This window comes from Ambystoma mexicanum, chromosome 2q, assembly GCF_040938575.1.
Source record: "Ambystoma mexicanum isolate Mex_15411 chromosome 2q, UKY_AmexF1_1, whole genome shotgun sequence".
In the NCBI taxonomy this organism is placed as follows: Eukaryota; Metazoa; Chordata; class Amphibia; order Caudata; family Ambystomatidae; genus Ambystoma; species Ambystoma mexicanum.
In genome coordinates, this window is record NC_090924.1 from 964,245,157 (window position 1) to 964,262,864 (window position 17,708).

At 43.8% G+C, this 17,708-nt stretch overlaps 1 protein-coding gene across 5 annotated transcripts in view; it reads left to right on the top strand.

Annotated features, from left to right (window-relative positions):
* The window catches only part of MYRIP (myosin VIIA and Rab interacting protein), a 2,049,246-nt gene that overhangs the window by 729,066 nt on the left and 1,302,472 nt on the right, over positions 1 to 17,708 (top strand). The gene's annotated exons all lie outside the window — the stretch shown is intronic.

A 17,708-nucleotide genomic window follows, 5' to 3' on the forward strand; every position in this document is an offset into this window, starting at 1 on the left:
GTGTAATGGGGCCAAACCAGGTTGTTGTAATAAGTGCCATTTGCATTATGATATTACACCATGAGTACCTTGCCTGCAGGAAATTGAGGGGACATGAAAAGGAGGTCCTTCCAGAAACCAAGATGGCGAGACCCGTTTCTCAAACCATTTCTCCATTCTGGTTACTCTAATTCTGATCCTTTCCTGCTAACTTCTACTGGATTCCAGTAGTCGGCACCCTGTTGTAAGAGTGGCTTGTTATGTCAGTGGTGCCTTTAAGGCACTGGCTCCCAGCAGACTACCCGGAGGAAGTTCCTGTTCCCTGAGGGAAGGTATTGCCCTTCCTGCAGGATAATTATAAGGGGTAGCATCCTGGCAATTGTTCCACATGATGGACACAGCCAGACCACATTCTAATACACATCACTCTTGCTCACACAACCGACCATAGTGTGATATCAAATTGCTGAGGCCACATAATGCTCAAACTGGCATGGTTTATATGAACAGATGTAAGTACCACCACACTGCATAATGCATACAATTATAAGGTTTGGAAACTGAGGTGCCGAAGATTAAAAAGCCACCTCTGCCTGCAGCAACTTTGTGTTCCTGAAGCTGTCAGCAATGCACATGTGACTTTTGTACCACAGCAGGGCTGGGGCAAATTACACTAATCATTCTAGTATTACAAATAACGTATGGGCTGGAATCCTGTCACTAGCTTATATGAACTCAATTCCACAGAGCACAACTTTTGTCAGCAAGATTTTAGAGAAATCTTTTGTTAAGCTTTAAGTGCATATTGATTGAAATAATCGTGTATGTGGTTACCAATCCAGATTTCAAGCTAAGCATAGTACAGCAAAGACCGGTCCCCAGGTTGAGGGGACATCCTTTGGTTTAATGATGGGCATCACCTGCCAATTGATATTGTTGTATCTCTTGGTCGCTTTTGATACAGTGGACTACAGAAGCTTGTTTTGCACCTTATCCTCATGGGTGAGCATTGGGCGGACTGTTCTCAAATGGTTTCATCTTTGCTCTCAACCAGAATAACATTTGTCTGTGAGGACTTTGTGAGGTCATCCCCCCACTCCCTTACCACGTATTGCGGAGTGCCATTGGAGGTCCACCGTTTCACCTGTACTTTTCAGTTTGTAATGTAAAGTGCTCTTATATAGCACCTTTGCGTCAATAAGGTTGGCCTCGCTGTGTAAGGCTCTGTAAGAACAGAGGGCAAGGGGTGTTAGTCGGAGGGCAGGATATGTTAGTCGGATAGCAGGAACATGGAGTGTTGGGGAAATCTCATGTCTGACAAATAACATCTCCAAGTGTCATCAGTGCAGGGGGTCCTCCACCTGGGGAGATGTCTTGGGGACATTGAGTCCTGTGTGGTACAAGCCAATTTCAAATGTAATAACTCAGACAATTATTTTATTTCTCCCTGAAAAAGCTCTTATCCAGGCCAAAGCGTGCTAGTCAAAATTTACCATCTATAACATTGCACTAAAACTTTAATTTGAAGCTAGAAATCTGAGTTTTCTTGAGTTTCAGAACTCTTTTTGTAACTTTTGTGTTGACTAAAATTAGGTTAACTTAAGAAAATGTGTCCTCTTTTACCCCAAGATCCTTTCCATTCAGGGAAAGGGTGGGGTGCTTTACTTCTCTTCAATCGCTTTTCATTCTGCACCCCGTTTGATAAGAGGGGCTCAGAACTAATATCATATCTCGCCTTTGCTGGCTTCTTTCCATTGGCTGCCACTTCATGCACCTGTTCTCTTTACTCTGACTTGCTTGGATTTTAAATCTGACTTTCCAACAGGCAAACTACTAAGGTGCACTTTTTGGGAGAGAATTGTTCACGGTGGATTAGGGAGTTTTGGAGTTATTTACCTTGTTCATTGTGACTGTCACCCTATTATGGGGCAGATTCATGGAGCGTTTTCTTAGGGGATTGCACCGTTGTAAAATGACTCTTTGAATCAGGCCCTATATCTTTTCGTCAAGGTCTGTGAACGTATTGCTTTCCTAATGTATTTTATGGCTGTATAGATAAACATTTGATCTCAAATGTAGAATGGCTGTGACTTTATATTAGTTTTGGCTATTCAGTGTTGCTGGTGTGACTCAAACAGGGTCACGGACGTTTGTTCCATTTTTTGAAAGCAGTCTTGAGAGTGAATGAGTTAATTGGAGCTGTAAAAGCGCTAGATGTGTCATATAAAATGTCTTAACCAGGTCTGCCTTCAACAACTCGCTTTATAATCCCTAAGCGTGCCCTTCACTGAAATCCTGTTAAGAGCAAGCATTGGCAATGCCAAAAGCTTAGGCTTGTTTATACGTATTGGGCATTTTCCAGGCACTGCTATTAAATGCCCATCATGTAGCTGCTATCATCTATGGCCAGTTAGTAACGCTATGGCAGTGCCTGGCAAATGCCTTTCTCATGCCTACATAAAAGCCAATACTTTTGGCAATGCCAATGCTTTTCATGTCTGTATTGAGTGTTTTTGTGTAGTGCTCTAGACAGTGGCATACCGAGCGGAAGGTTGGGGGGCCATGCTCCCCCCCCCCCTCCGCCCCAAAGGCTCTTTTGAGTGCCAGACCTTGACATTTGTCAGTGGGACACCTCTCCAGTTCGGCACCTCAATGAGGGGGCCCAGCAGAAAGGTGTCCCACTGGCAGGACAATGTGTGCTGAGCAATTCCTAATCAGCATGCTCATTGTCCTGGCAGCAGGACACCTTACTCTTTCCAAACGGGAGCGGTGCCCTCCTGCTAGGACAATGTTCCAAGGAGCTCCGGGTATCATAGGAGCTCTCATGTTGCTCTGTGTTAACAGAGCATTTCAATGTGAGCCATTAGGCACTGATGGGAGGTTAGAGGGGGACAATTAACAGGGACTTTTGTCCCTTTAGAAATGTTTAAAAAAACAATAACCAAAGAAATGGAACAAGAAAACATATCGGAAGAACTTCTAACGAAACGTCCGCACCACGCTAAAACCAAAATGCTACAAAACGATTGGATCAAAACCATCGAAAAGAAAAATACATACAAACGGACTTTGCAGTGCAACAAGGACAACAGAAAACTACATGAACCGCAACCATACATCTTGTCATTCCCTGATCCAAATATCAGATCAACCTTTTTTAAAAATCCGCCTGAACACTTTACCAACTAATGATTACTTGGCATCAATAAGACAGATCCCAAAAAACCAGAACCACTGTCGATTCTGTGAAATCATCACGACACCAGAAACCATATTCCATTTGCTCATGGAATGTCCCTCTCTCGCCAACCACCGCAAGCAGTTTGGGGCCTATTTTGACATGGCCTCGCAGCAAATGACAACAGATGAAAGATGGGCTGCGATTCTCAGTGGACAAAATAACAAATACACATTCACAGCTGTCCTTTACCTTCACAGCATTCTTGAGATTAATGGAGGAAAAATGCTTTCCTAGCAACGTAGACTACATTGCTGTCTCTTCTTTTATCCACGTACTTCGCACGAACCACAAGATGAAAAAGTTTGAGACAAAACTAAAACATCAAAAAAAAAAAAAAAATGTTTAACTACATTCAGAAGTGAGAAGGGTGCATAATGATGCATGCTCTATGAAATGACTATGACTTTAAAACCCAAGGGGAATTTGTTAGGCTCACATTAATCTGCATGGTGCTATTGTGACTTTGCATGCAGGTTGGGGAGAATAAAATGAAAGCCGTACTCTTATTGCTCAACATTTTTCTAAAACAATGTATGTAGCGTATAGTTAGTTTACTATGAAAGGCTGGTTTATTATGTAATGTGGTTTGCTTCCAATGCATTGCGATTAATGAAGTATTTAAGCACATGAAATGCGAAGCAAAACCTTGATCTATAGCAATTAAATCTGGGACGATGTGGTCAGATGCTTAAATTGTCCACATCTTGGTTTTGCAATTTAACCAGAGTGTGTGATCCTGGGCAAATCATTTAATCACACTGTTTTATCTGTAGCTCTGTAAGTCATTCACTTCATAGCTTACATCATACTGTTATTTTTTTTAAAAAAAAGCCTAATGACAATAGAGTTGCTCCATTGCACCACACAGTTATTTGCCACTTGGCTTACTTATGGCAATTTATTCTCAAGTCCCTTCCATGTACCTCCAAGTATCGAAGACTGATGATGCAACTTGTGATGTCCTTTTCTGTGAAGTAATTTCTGTCGGTGCAGTCCATATACAAAGTAAAGGTTTGCCTGAATTTTACCCTAAAGCACCTGGACAGACCTCTAATAGATGACTTTCCTACATCTGAAAGAATTCTTTAGTTTTATTTTTTTGTTCTGTTAAAATGCCATCTGCCACTAATGATACCAAAAAGTAGATTGGTCGAAGGTGGTCGGTTTGGGATGCGAATGAGACCGTATGCAACTGCATTTGGGGGGGAAGTAGCAGGACTTTTTCGTGGCCCGCCCCCTCCCTCTCTTGCAATGCTGGATACTCCCCTGGCTCTAGGAGCCTATGAGGCAAGGTTTGCGCAATATTCAATAATTGGAAAAGAAATAAAATCGTGTTGCATATTTGTATGCGTTATTATTTAAGCACTGTCACATCAAAATTATCAACATGCCTCACCGCTGGTCTGCCATCTTTAACTTGAAATGTGTGATCCATCGGAGAATGAGACGATATTGCTATTGCATGGTTTTCAATGGCAATAATGTCCGTTTGTACAACTGTAAAAACTAGCAGTTTTCACTGAGATCTTTGTTGGTTTCTATGTGATAGTTCAAACCCTTGTCATGTGATTCTTAATGCCTGCTGGTGTCAGTCTCATTTGAAATATTTTTGTATGTATTTATTTATGTATGTTTGGGATATTTGCAAGGCGCCTATACAACAAATGGTGTTTCAAGGCACCACAAGAGAAAAAGGTGTGGGGGGGGGGACAAGGGAGAAAGATAACAATAATGGTCCTTCTAGGCCTTGTGACATTCTGATCGTTAAAGTGCATTAACAAGAAGTGCAAGGTTGAGGAGGGGGGGAGTGCCGGTCTGCACGAAGGCGAAGTGCTAGGCTGGGAAGGGAAGTGCAGGTTAAAGAGGGGAGAGTGCATTTGAAAGGGGGGCAAAGGAGGTGGGAAGAGTGCCACGGGCGATAGGTGAGTGTTAAGGGGAGGCCAACAACACAAGTGCCAGGGATTGCATGGGGTGAGGGTCCACATGCTAAGTACAAGGAAGGGGGCAGACTGGGTGGGGTTGCTGGTGCCCTGTAGAGCTCAGAGGAAACCAGGCAACCAGTCACTGCAGTAGGCGGGAGTGTTAGCACGGGAGAGGGAAGAAAAAAGAGAAAAGGAGGGATTTTGAGGAGCTCCCTGAACTTGAGGAGATCTGGCTCAGGCCTGGGAGGGGCAGGGAGACCATTCCAGAGGGAGACTGCTGCTGAGGATAGAGATCTATCCCCACTCTCTGCTTAGAGAAGCGTCTGATCTGCAGTGAGTTGGAGCTAGAAGACCAAAGGGCTGTAGCAGGGAGGTATTTAGAGGGGGGAGAGTTGGATGTAGCGGGGTCCCAGGCCCCGGAAAGCCTTGTGGATGATGCAGAGGGTCTTGAACCTGATCCTAGGAGCAACCAGGTGCCAGCGGAGAGGGCTGGGGAAATGCGCCCCCTGGGCTTGATGCCTAGGATGAGTCTTGCAGTCCTATTCTGGATTAGTTGAAAGGGGCGAAGGGAGGATAAAGAAAAAATGAGGAAGAGGCTGTTACAGTAGTCCAGCTTAGAGAGGACCAGAGCTCTGGAGACGGTGAGTTTGAGGAAAGGTGAGGAAATGGAGAATGCCTCTGAGGAGGTGCAGCTAAAAGTGGGTCTTCGTGGCAAGGTCCATGATGTGAGGGGAGAAGGAGAGAGAGAGAGGAGTCAATGATGACACCATGTTTTCTTGCCTCACAAGTGGGTGAGAGTGGGGAACCCATAGAGGGCAGCCAGGAGGGTAGGAGGGAGCTGGGGTCCCAATGAGAAGGATCTCAGTCTTACTTGCATTAAGGGAGAGATCATTGACAGGAGGAAGAGGAGGAAGTAGAGGGAAGCTTGAAGGAGAGCTGCATGTTGTCTTATTAACACGAAGTGAGGAGAGAATGAGGTGTTCAGGTGGGCCAGAGGGGCAAAGTAGATGTTAGATAGCCACTGCGAGAGGATAGAGCCTTGAGTGACGCTGCAGGTGGAGAGTAAGATAGGGGAGAGAAAAGGGCCCAGTTGAACCTGTGAAGGTCGGTCAGATAGGAATAAGGTGAACCAGTCAAGTGCCAGGCCCGTGATACCAAGGGTATCATGGAGCCAATTTGTCAGGGTGGCATGATTGACTCTGTAGAAGGCAAAGTAAAGATCCAGAAGTATGAGGACGGATGAAGAGTTGGAATCATGATTTGAGAGCAAGTCTTCACGGGTGTTTAGTGGTGCAGATTCAATGCCTATGGCTGCTCTGAAGCCAGACTGGTGGTCGTGGAGACAACCAACAGATTTAGTGTGAAAGATCAGTTGGGAGATGACTTTAGTCAGAAAGGGAGTAATGGAGAAAGGGCAGTAGTTTTCCGGGCTGGAGGGGTCAGCAGTGGGCTTTTTGAGGAATGGATGCACAATGGAGTGCTTGACAGGTAGCTGTAAGGAGTCAGTGGCAAAAATGATTACAGATATCGGCCAGGGCTGGTGCAAGGGAGGCAATGTTATCCTTGATAGGTGCACCCCTCTTCCTCCAGAACTGATTGGAGGAGGCTTTCATAGACAGGACTTGCCTAGAGACCTTGTGTGGTGGGTGAGAAAGAGGAGAGTGTAAGATGGAAGGGGAAAGGGGGGCCACGGAAGGCCTGAGAGTTGTGGGAGGAGGGAGTGGGGAGGGGAGCACAGGAGAGTGAGGACTGGATATCCTGAGTTTTGGTTAAGAAGTGGGAGGCCAGTGAAGTACAGCGGGTCAGGAATGGCAAGGGAGAAGTAGAGACTGCAGTTGGATTGGAATGTTCCTTACAGATTTTAAACAATTTGCCTGTGTTAGTGGCTCCAGAGATCCGGGCTTGGATAGATTTGTGTACAGACTTAAAAAATCTTATCTTTTTTAGATTAAACTTTAAGGTACTATTCTACGTGGCATAAGTAATAATTATAGAAAGTGACATTTTCAGAAATTCTTTCCATGTCCGCTGTGTTCCATCCAAAAACCTCATTATGCAAAACAACTTCTGAGCACAATAAATATGTAGTTTGTAATTAAACTAATCCATCAAAATACAAAATGTTATAAAGCAAATCAATGGCGCACATTTATAAATTGAGTGCTGTGCTTGTTTGAGGATTCCTATTTCATATGGAGAAACCATCAAATGTGTCTTGAAATAATTAACTGGCACTTCAAGTCAACATCTATTTTTAGTTGAACTATTAGGTGGCACTGTACGCATTTCTTATAATCCTATTGTCAAAGGAAGTGAGGAGAGAGATGGAATGTGAGGAGGGAGACACAACAAGTGGGCATTTTACCCGCCATGCTCCTACTTGTCCTGATGGCCATTCCCAGTGACTGCCTGTCCTCGCTTTTATGTTTATTTCAATCAGATCCCTTTTTGAGAAGACAGCCAACCCATCTCACACCACCCTTAACGTACACACCGTGTCGCAATGGACCATGAACCATGCCGGTGTATAATAATATATTTATTTATTTTAATTTCGAATAAACTCAAACATATTCAATATAGGGCAGCCATCAACCGGGTGGTGGTAATTACACAGGAAAATGATAGAATACACTTAGTTTAACCTTCTAACATAAGATACGCAATGCACATTTGAAAGAAAGCAAGATTACTTTTGGGTAGTGCTTTTAAATGGCACCACAGTTAGGCATTCCCCCTGCAACATTCCTTCAAACCCTATTAACCAAATGTTGTGTGTGTACAGAGGAGTAGCAAGGAGTCAGGTATACTAGGCAAAAATCGGAATGAGTATCCAACCTATCACCACTGAATCAGATTCAGCTCCCTTGAAAAATGAATAAAATGGCACTCGGAATTACTAAATGGTGATTTTACATGTGCAGTTGAACGGAGAAGGCAAGGCTGTGGGTGGCTGTATCAAAGAAGCAAGAAAACTCGCCAGCTACAAGGCAAGGTACTAAACAACGGACATACAGTTTAGGAAATCGACTTTGGAAGGAAAAACAGTGCAGCAAGAATCACGGGTGGCACAATAGCAATTGCTTTGTTTCATGGGTTTAAAATATCACATGGCTTGGAAATCTGTTTTAATGCTAAGGTACAAAGGCTCATAACGGGTATGATGTGAAAGGGTTACGTTTGATGGGTGACAGTATGGGATTCTTTAAAGGAAAGGAAATCGGGTTTTTATAAGGGAAACAATTTTGCGGGCAAACTCAGTTTTGTTAGCAAAATGATTAGTTTACAGAGACTATTTTAGTGACTATAATTGGTAAAAACACTCCACAAAATTGTTGTTTGTGAATAGCAACAATAATGAACGTGACTTTTCAACTGGGAAATTAATTGATTTACATCAAATAATACTAGGGACTTACACAGAAAACTGAATGAGTTGGAAAGAATTGCGCTAAGACATAGAGGCTGACACAGATTTTTCAAAGAACAGGATACATAGAGGATTCTAACAATTTTAAGAAGTTACTAGGACAATTATAGAATTGCTTATAGGATTTCTTATAGGGTTGGACGAATGGCAAGGTAACAGAGTAAAGGATGCAGCGTTTTGATATTGGGAAGGGGTAATACTTACAAAAAGCACTTAAATGGGGTAGTTTGGACAACCAGCCAGGCCTCGGGACACGGGACAAAGATCTTGTCACTTGGGCAACAGCTGGGCTCTCCTCTAGGGACACAGCGGGGCAACCAGGGTCTGGTCACAGTAGACAGCGAGGTGCATCAGCTGGGCTCTCCCTGAATTATTGGGATTTTGTAGGGTTTTATTTCTGGATCAGTGGTTCTGCCTGGATCTGCTACCTCTGGCCTGGCACTGGAATCTGGAATCTTGGAGGGTGAATGTGGGATGTCTAGATCTCTGGATGTTGATTTTTGAATGAAGGATTCTTGAATGTTGGATTTTTGAATGCCTTGACTTTTGAATGTCTCCACCTTTATGTAGACAGGATGACATCAGAGGATATTTACTATGTGGGCAGAACTAAGCTACAAATACCTCTAAAATCGGAAAGGTCAGTCTGAGGATGTCTCCGCCTCCTTGTAAGCAGATTGGACTGAAGGAAGTGACTCAGTTTTAGTGTGTGTTTTTTTATGAGATGCTTTGTTATACCATAGTTACTTTTGCCAAAATCAGTTATGATGCAAAACCCCCATATTTATGAATGTCACCCTAATAATAATTAGATAGGTAAGTACCATATTTCACAAGGGACATTTCTGTCCAAATGCCAAGTTTATGCGATATTGCTTTGTTCTCCTGGCATTCTATCACAATTTCTATGGAAAATATGTTCTCAAACATCCTACAAATAGATGCACATGAGCCTAACAGTGTTGGGCATACTTGCATTTAAATTTCATAACCGTGTCATCGACACTTTTTCCACAAATGTCATTTTACTGTCGTTCGCGTCCCCCACATGATAGGATACCACACCTTGTCTCATTTTCAATGCACACAAATTACATTCAAGCTATCAAAATATTACATTACTGCTTCTTTAGGTTACTAAAATAATAAATACTTTGATATAAAAAGTCTTTTCAATCATATGGGCCGGCCTTGTTTCCAAAAGTAGGCTGTTCTTTCAAACCCTCAGCCAAATGTCATGCTCTGGTCAGCTTTGCCCAGGATTGCCATGGATTCACCTTTGATCCTAGGCAGTTGAAGCTGAGGAGAGGTGTCATAAGGAATTCACACTTGACTGTGACAAGGACAGTTCCCCTGATCCATTGTTCCTGGCTGAAAAAATGCCAGTCAGTCTGACAAAGCCGCTATATTCTCCACCTTGGCCCCTTTCATGTGCTCAGGGGGCTTGTTTACTTGGGGAAGGTAATTCTGTTCCCATGGGAAGTAGGGCACCTTTGAAGTCTGTGCCTGCTAAACCTGTTCTTTTGGTCTCAGTTATTTTTTTTCTTTCTTAAAATCTTAAAACAGAAAACAAGTCTTTTTGGGAATAAATATCATGTATATTTTAGAGCAAACCCCCGTCTTCCATCACATTTCTGTGCAAGCACAGGGCATCATTTTAACATTTCACTTTCAAAAGGCATTTTCATGCTTGGCAAAAGCACTGTTTTACACGTGGGTTAATTTTTCTTGGATGTCACTTTACAAATGCGGTTTTCCTTGTTTCTTTATTCTGAACATTTCCATACCTCTGGTCAATTTCTAATACAAAGGAACCTGTTCAACACAAGGGTTCTTTGCAAATGACATAAGCAAAGGAGGAGAGAGAGCTTCTTGTGAAGCGTTTGGCCTGTGTTATTTTGTTACAAGAGTAAACGCTTGCAGTATGGCCTGAAATTAGATTTTACTTGACAGACAATGCCTTTCAGGGAGGAACAGCCCTCCTTTGATGGTGTTCATCCTGAAAATAGATGGGCATGAATGTGTTTTACTGGAACCAAACTGTCTAATGTTGAAAAGATGAAAATAGCACCGGTGCAAAGTGCTTTTAAACGAAGAACATTTTCTTTTTCAGTGGGAACTTAAGAGCTGGCAGCATAGCAGCGCTGCCTTTGAATTCTTTCTTTGGTGCACATGAAGAAAATACGTGCAGCCATTCTCTGGGTGTTCCAGGATCCATCTTGCCCCATATGTGCTCAGCAGTGACAGCGCAGCCATTATTTTTGTAACTTCTGCAAAATCAGTTTGGTGAGGTAGAGGAAGTTCTGCTGGGCTGGTAAATGTACCCCACAGGCCCCGCTAGTACCATTATGGCAGTGCCTGGAAAATGCCAGTCCCGGGCTAGACATTGTGTCCACCATTACATGACTTGCCACTGTAGAGCTATTACAGAAAATCCTGTTCTGCTAAGGCTAGTGGACAAATTGTGGTAAAAACAAACCCCAGGAGGCAGAGTCAAGTTGCCACCAAATTCCCCAGTTTGATCCAAACAAACACACTGCATCATCACAGTCAACCACCCAGCGTAAATCTAGTCTTTGCCCTTTGTTGGCAAGTCTCTTCCAGTTCTGAAATAGATCAGGGTATAGCAGTGCAGATGCGGGTTGTAGCGGTGACTCGTTTGTGTGCAGCAAATCTACAAACGGAATGAATTACAAGTATAAAGGATACTGCCTGGGTATCAACCCCTGCAATATGGGGCAGATGACACTTACATCATCAACAGCCATTGCTCTACGGACAGCGGGCCACTGCTACCACTTCTGCGCTAGTAGGGTACCTCGTTTAAAGTTTTTCAGAAGTTTACAAAATAATCAAAATTACTGCCTTGTGACTTCGCAAATAGATGCACTTTGTGTTTTTGTTTAAGTGCACCTTGCACACATGGTCTGTCTGCTTTCTATTTGCTTCTTATTCTGTAGTGTCTATATGGCTCGAATTTCCTTTCTGATCATTTTGCCAAACACTTTTTTTCAGCGTGGTTTTCCAAATTTAGCTAAATAAACTGTACCTAATTTGACACATACTATAAGTAGTGTGCGGCCAGAGTGCTTTCCTGTATGCACAATTATTGAACCCCCTATAGTTCAATCCTTGATCAGTATGGATGTGTAAGAACAATCTTGATGCAGGTGCTAAGGCACGGATACCATTCATTCCACATGTTTCTCTCGCGCTTATGGATTCTCCTGCCAGCTCAATATCACCAAGCCCCTGGATTCACTGCATGCATGGGGCTAGGCCGCTGATGAAGGCAGAACCCACCAGCATTGTGTGCCCGTCCTGTTGAGATGCTGCACCACCCGAAGCCTATCGCAGCCCCCCAGTAGAAGCATTTCTGGTGCCATGCTTGGCCTTGCACGTGGTTTTCCAGGAAGGCAGACTCCTCACGCAGAGTCCATCCTCTCACCTGAAATGGAAGCAAGGAAAGCCACTTGCCTCGCTTTACTCTGCATAGCCGAGCGAAAAGGAGGATTGTCTGTTCACCATCCTGTGGACCTCTGCTGACCCATGTCCATGTGGAGTGCATGAGAAGAGGAATCACGTAAAAAGAAACGTACCCAACGGTGCAGGCGTGGTCACAGTCTACTTCTAGAAGAGCATCCCAAGAGAAGACAAAGGGCCTGATTCATGGAAGTGTTTTATAATGGCACAATCCCATAGGAAAACGTTCTGTGAAACAGGGCCCAAGTCTCCAAACTTTGAGGAAATGTAATCCAATAGAAGCATAGTAACTCTACCCAAGACTTAGTAGAGAAAACATTGTATGCTTAGTTGGCTATACTTTTAAGGACCGTGTAACCTGTATCTGGAAATATCACTTTAAAAGTGCCAAGGGCGAGCATGCTCTTCGTTTTTGCATAGACTTACATAATAGCCTTGCAGTTAAGGGATTAAAGGGCTATGTGGTCACGCCTATGGTTTTTTTCAGGAAAGCTGAAAGTAGGCAAATTCTGACAGACTATGTTGATTTTCAGTGAGCAGGCCTAGGTCCTCACTGCGTGAGACACACAAAGGCTGCTGCTATTAGTGAAACCCCTTTCTCTGCCTCTCACCAAACAAGTCACATGCACTGTCAAAGGTCTTGGGCTGATATATTGACTTGTCTTGCACCTGTGGTTAACTTATGCCGGTGTTATTGTTTCTTTAAATTACTACACATGGCATCTAGGAAAATGCTTCCATGGAATGTGCAGTGTATTCCTTTTGTATTAGATCTAGCGCTGGCCTTACACTAAATACTATGCAAATATGCACAAAATCGCTATGTAAATACAATGAAATCATGGTTGGTTAAAAAAGCAGAAGGTTGTCGATACCAAATGGATTGATTTATGTTCCTTCCTAATTTATGACTCTTAACCCAATAAAAAACATTTATATAGCTTTTTTATTACAACCGTGTCAGTTTTTATTTTAAGGCAATGTTGTTGACTGCAGAGATTTGCAATGCTAATAGCTGTTGGTATTCAGCTGACGTGTTCGAGCGCAGGTGAAGGATATAGGAAGGGAAAGGGACAATAACTAGTGATATCGACTGGCACCAAGGTCAATAGTTTTTGAAAATGAATCGTGCCTCCCTGCCACCTCTCCCCCACCGCCACCAGTTCCCCCTAGCATTCGTTATAGTCAACACTCCAACAGTCCAGTTAGTGGCCCCACTCTAAAGATACCCATTAAGGAGCTTTAAGGCCAGTAATGGCCTGGGGCCCAAGTTTGCAGGGTTTTCTCATGATAAGTGTCCCTATTACTCTCTAATCATCCTGCAGGACACAAGTTCGAATCCAGGCAGGGTGACACAGCCTTCTGAGGTTGATATATTGAGGGACACTAAATTGGCTCATAATAATACCAATGAATGCATTGATTAAAAAGAGAAATCCTGAATTAACCGCTGTTCTTACATTTTGATAAAGCATTACGTTATTCCAGACACAAATGTAATATGTATATGAATATCTTTGAAATATAAGAAAAGTTAAATTTTCTGTAAATGGGTAATAGCACCATTCAATCAATTCATGTTTAATTTTGAGTTAAATTCAAGAAATCCGTTTTATCCTCCATTGCAGCGCACACCAGAATGTTAAGCTAGAATTAGTAGCATGACTCTTTTCAGGGTCATTTGAAGTGAGGTCATGTTTTCTGTGCATAATCCTGTCCTGGGACTGGAGATTAGCCCATTTAACTGGAGACGTTTCTGAGGCAGGTCTGTAAACGCCTCTAGTCACACTACTCACGCATAAGAATGTATCCCTGAACTCTATCCAGTGAGACACACATGATTCTAATCATAAATAGAAACCATGGATATCCTCTTTACTAGACAAAGACGTGCATCAGTCTTAGCTAGTGGGTTGGATATTATCTGCAAATGTAAACTCCAACTCATCCAAGGACAGCCATTTCAGTGTAGGATTACTTTTACTTTTATGAACAGATGCATATACAAATACTGTGGTTGCGTGACCAGAACATGGAATAGGAATGGCTATTGGCCTAATATCAATATCTGGTGCCTGCAATCGATGGAAAGATGCCTGGCTGGCCTGAGTAGTAGTGTTGAGGTCTACCATCTCATGTCTCTGTCCTCTGGTAAAATAGTAAAGTGTGCACAGGCCTCTCCATTTCAGTCTCAGGTTAGACGGCAACACTCGCAATGTGCTCTACTTGTTCATTCTGGTAATTCATCCAACATCAAATCCAGGCGTGTTTATAAGTTGTCATTGTTTTAGAAAACACGTGCCAATGAGCATGCCTAGATTAGGCAATGCTCCACGCACTGCATTTGAAGATGTGTTCATTGTTCTGGTCCCGCTCTGCATTTTCCTGGTGTTTCTCGGAGACCCATAAAGGTGAGAGGCGAGATATTGTCACAGTTTTTGTCGCCACTGTATGATTAGTCGGGGGTACATCTTATCAGGATGTGACAGTTATTGACTGTACAAATAACTGTCACTTAAAAAAAAAAAAGAAAAGCAAATCCAACATGAGTTTGTCTTTGTGTCTTTGCTATGGCCCCAAGCTGCATGCCATAACATAGAGCTCCCTTTAGCAGCTTAGCTCCAGTCCTTCATGTCATGCTTATGAGGGGGTGTGGTGATAGCATCCCAGCAGTCTTCTAGGGAAAGTGTGCCCCACTTTTTGTGTACCAGATGGGCATTCAAACCGACAGAGGCCTCTTCCATATGAGCCAGTGGACAACGATTAGCGCTCAAATTGTAACTGGATCAATGGGTTGACCTCGAAAATGAATTGCAAACCTGAATATCGCACTATGAGATTGTTTTATTAAAGTTGCTAGCTCGCCAATGTGGACTAGGGCGCAGAGCCTTTTGGAATAGCGGACTCCTAAATGATTCCGTTCACTTCCTTTTTCAAATGCGAAGAAGGAGAAAGAACATCCTAAAAAAAACTTGGGGGTGGGGGGGTCTCATTAACATATCAATTGAATGTGGCTTCACCAGAAATTAGCATATCAAGGTGCCCTCTGAAAAAGTGGGGGGACTGCGTCCACCCTTGTGTACCCTCGACTTGAGCACTGAAGAACATGCAGACTTCCTATTGATCAGAATGACTGGAACGTATGCCTTTGCTGCACGAACTGCTAGGTTACTCTTGTGCATGTTACCCATGCAAGAATCAATCTAAACCGACAAAGCATTCAGAGTACTGTTCAGGTGCCGCAAGCTTGGGCACCAAGGGAGCTCAAGGGCATGGGGGAATAATCGGGGGTGGGGGGTGTAGGGCAAGGTAACAGGACACCAGGCAAGGGCTCCTGGGCAGCCCTTGCAAGCAACAGGTAGCGGGAGGCAACCCGGCGCCGCCTCGCCTATCATCCTCCCACCCAAACACTTGCTACATCACAGGAAGGGGGGAGCCAACAAAAGGGGAACATCAGGGCCAAGGTGCTAGGCAGGAAGGGAGGTACACGGCCACACACCTAGGTGTGAATGGCCGTCGGCGTCAGCCGGCCATAGGGGCAGGAAGCCTCTTGTGACATACATGCCTGCAGGCAGTGCAAAAAGGAATGTAAGCAGAGGCCTGGCTGTTATAACGCCAGTTCTCTATGGTACTCTGCATATGCAGAAGACTGTCTTCATCTTTTTCCAAAACCAACCCACCCTTACGGAAGGAAGAAGAGAAGATGACAGGGCAACGAACGGGGCCACGAAGTCGTGGGAAGAAGTTTGTGGCATGGGCCAGGTAGATGCCTCTGGCCCGGTGCCCAACAGTTGTTTATGATTGTGTTTGTTTGGATAAATACATTTCCCCAACTATTTTATGATATTACTGTTTGCAATAAAAACACTGCCTTTTTATTGCCAACCACAACATCACACCTCCGGTCATTCTTTGCTGAGCCTTTGCTACCCTCGTGCACAGATGCATGCACATGGGTTGAGGGCATGTCCGTGTGTTTGAATGCACATCCCATATCCGCTAATGGGATGAGCTCAAGTACAACCATGCTGTGCATTTTAGTACATGGAGCATAGGAGTGAACCATGCACAGCACTGTGTGTACACTGGTAAGAACAGCCGATGCAGCCACACACCAGCGCACATGCATTTCTTAACCTTTCTTAGAAGGAGAAAAGAATGTTCCTGCCTTTTTGCATTTGAGCCTGCAAGCTCTTTAAGGCTTGGCATATCGATTTCCTATGGATCCTATGTTATGGCCATTTGTAGAGCGCATAGTCGCCCGTAGGCATCATGGCGCTAGAGAGGTCGATTGCCACCCACAGAACAACACGTCTTAGCAAAAAATTGCTAACGGCTTAGAACAGATGAGTTTTTAAAGCTTTCTGAAAGGCTAGGTGATTAGGCATCAGTTTCATACATAGTGGAAGAGTATTACACAATTGTGCTGCTGCAATTGAAAAGGCACAGCCCCCCCCACCCGAGTAAGGCGAAATGATGGCACAATGCCCGCTTCCGCTGACCGCAAAGGGCGATTAGGAACATAGCAGTACTCTGCTCCCTGGACTTGTAGAGCACGATGAACAATGCAGAGAGCTTTAAATTGGATGAGCTGGGCCACTGGGAGCAAATGAAGAGAAGACAGAACAGTGGATATATGGGACCAATAAGGGGTACTCGTTGCCACCCTGGCTGCCAGATTCTGGAGACGTAATCGGCCTACCCACCCCTTAGGCTGCGCCAGGTTATAAGAGTTGCAATAGTCCAGCCTAGTCAGCATCATAGCAGCCACCACAGGGGGCGTAGCATTGTTGGAATCAGATGGAGTACCTTTCTTAAGATCCACAGAAAATGCCCCATCTGGCATACCGCCGATACAGATATAATTATCTCAAGATGTTTTTACTTAAATCGCAGGTACATGAAGCAAACCCAGAGAAGAAGGCCAAAAGGAAGGATGAAATCAAAAGTGAGGAATGGATGCTGGGAACCAATGAATGCAAAGGTGTGCGCATTTCTGCATGGCAATGAAATATTTACAAATGTCGTGCTACAGCCTTTAAGATGACATCCAGGCGTCCCTAAATATGCAGGTCAGCTGTGTGAAAAAGATGTGCTGTGCATTCATTTTTGGAATGACTCCTCAAAATCAGATTATCGTGCAGGTAGGAGCTCGTTCTATCACGTGGAAGTTTTATCTTATTTTGACATGGCTCTTGATAAACTGGGGTTTTAAGCATGGGCACTTCAGGAGTTATGAATGCTACACTCCATGGCCATTTCCTGTGATTTTCTGTCTTCAGAAAACACCCGCGATGGGCGGACCTAGCTATTGCCACTTACAACAGTAATCTTTCAATCAAGTAAACTGGGGAAAGGCATGCTGTTGTGATCACCCATCCTTCCCCACCCCTCACCCATGTATAGCTGCGGCTAGTTTGGGGGTCCTCCAGTTCAGTGATCACTTTCCTCTATAATGCAGGCTGATGCTATTTTGGCCCCATATATGTACTTGAGATTTCCATATATGCCAAAAGGCACACTGTGCTTGGCACATGGTCACGCTGTTGCGGATCCGCTTTTGGGAATATAAGTAGCGTTACGTAGGTTCAGTGCTTGACAAGGGTTGTTCCATTGTGAACCAGTCCTTGTTTTAGCTCTGTATAATGATGCA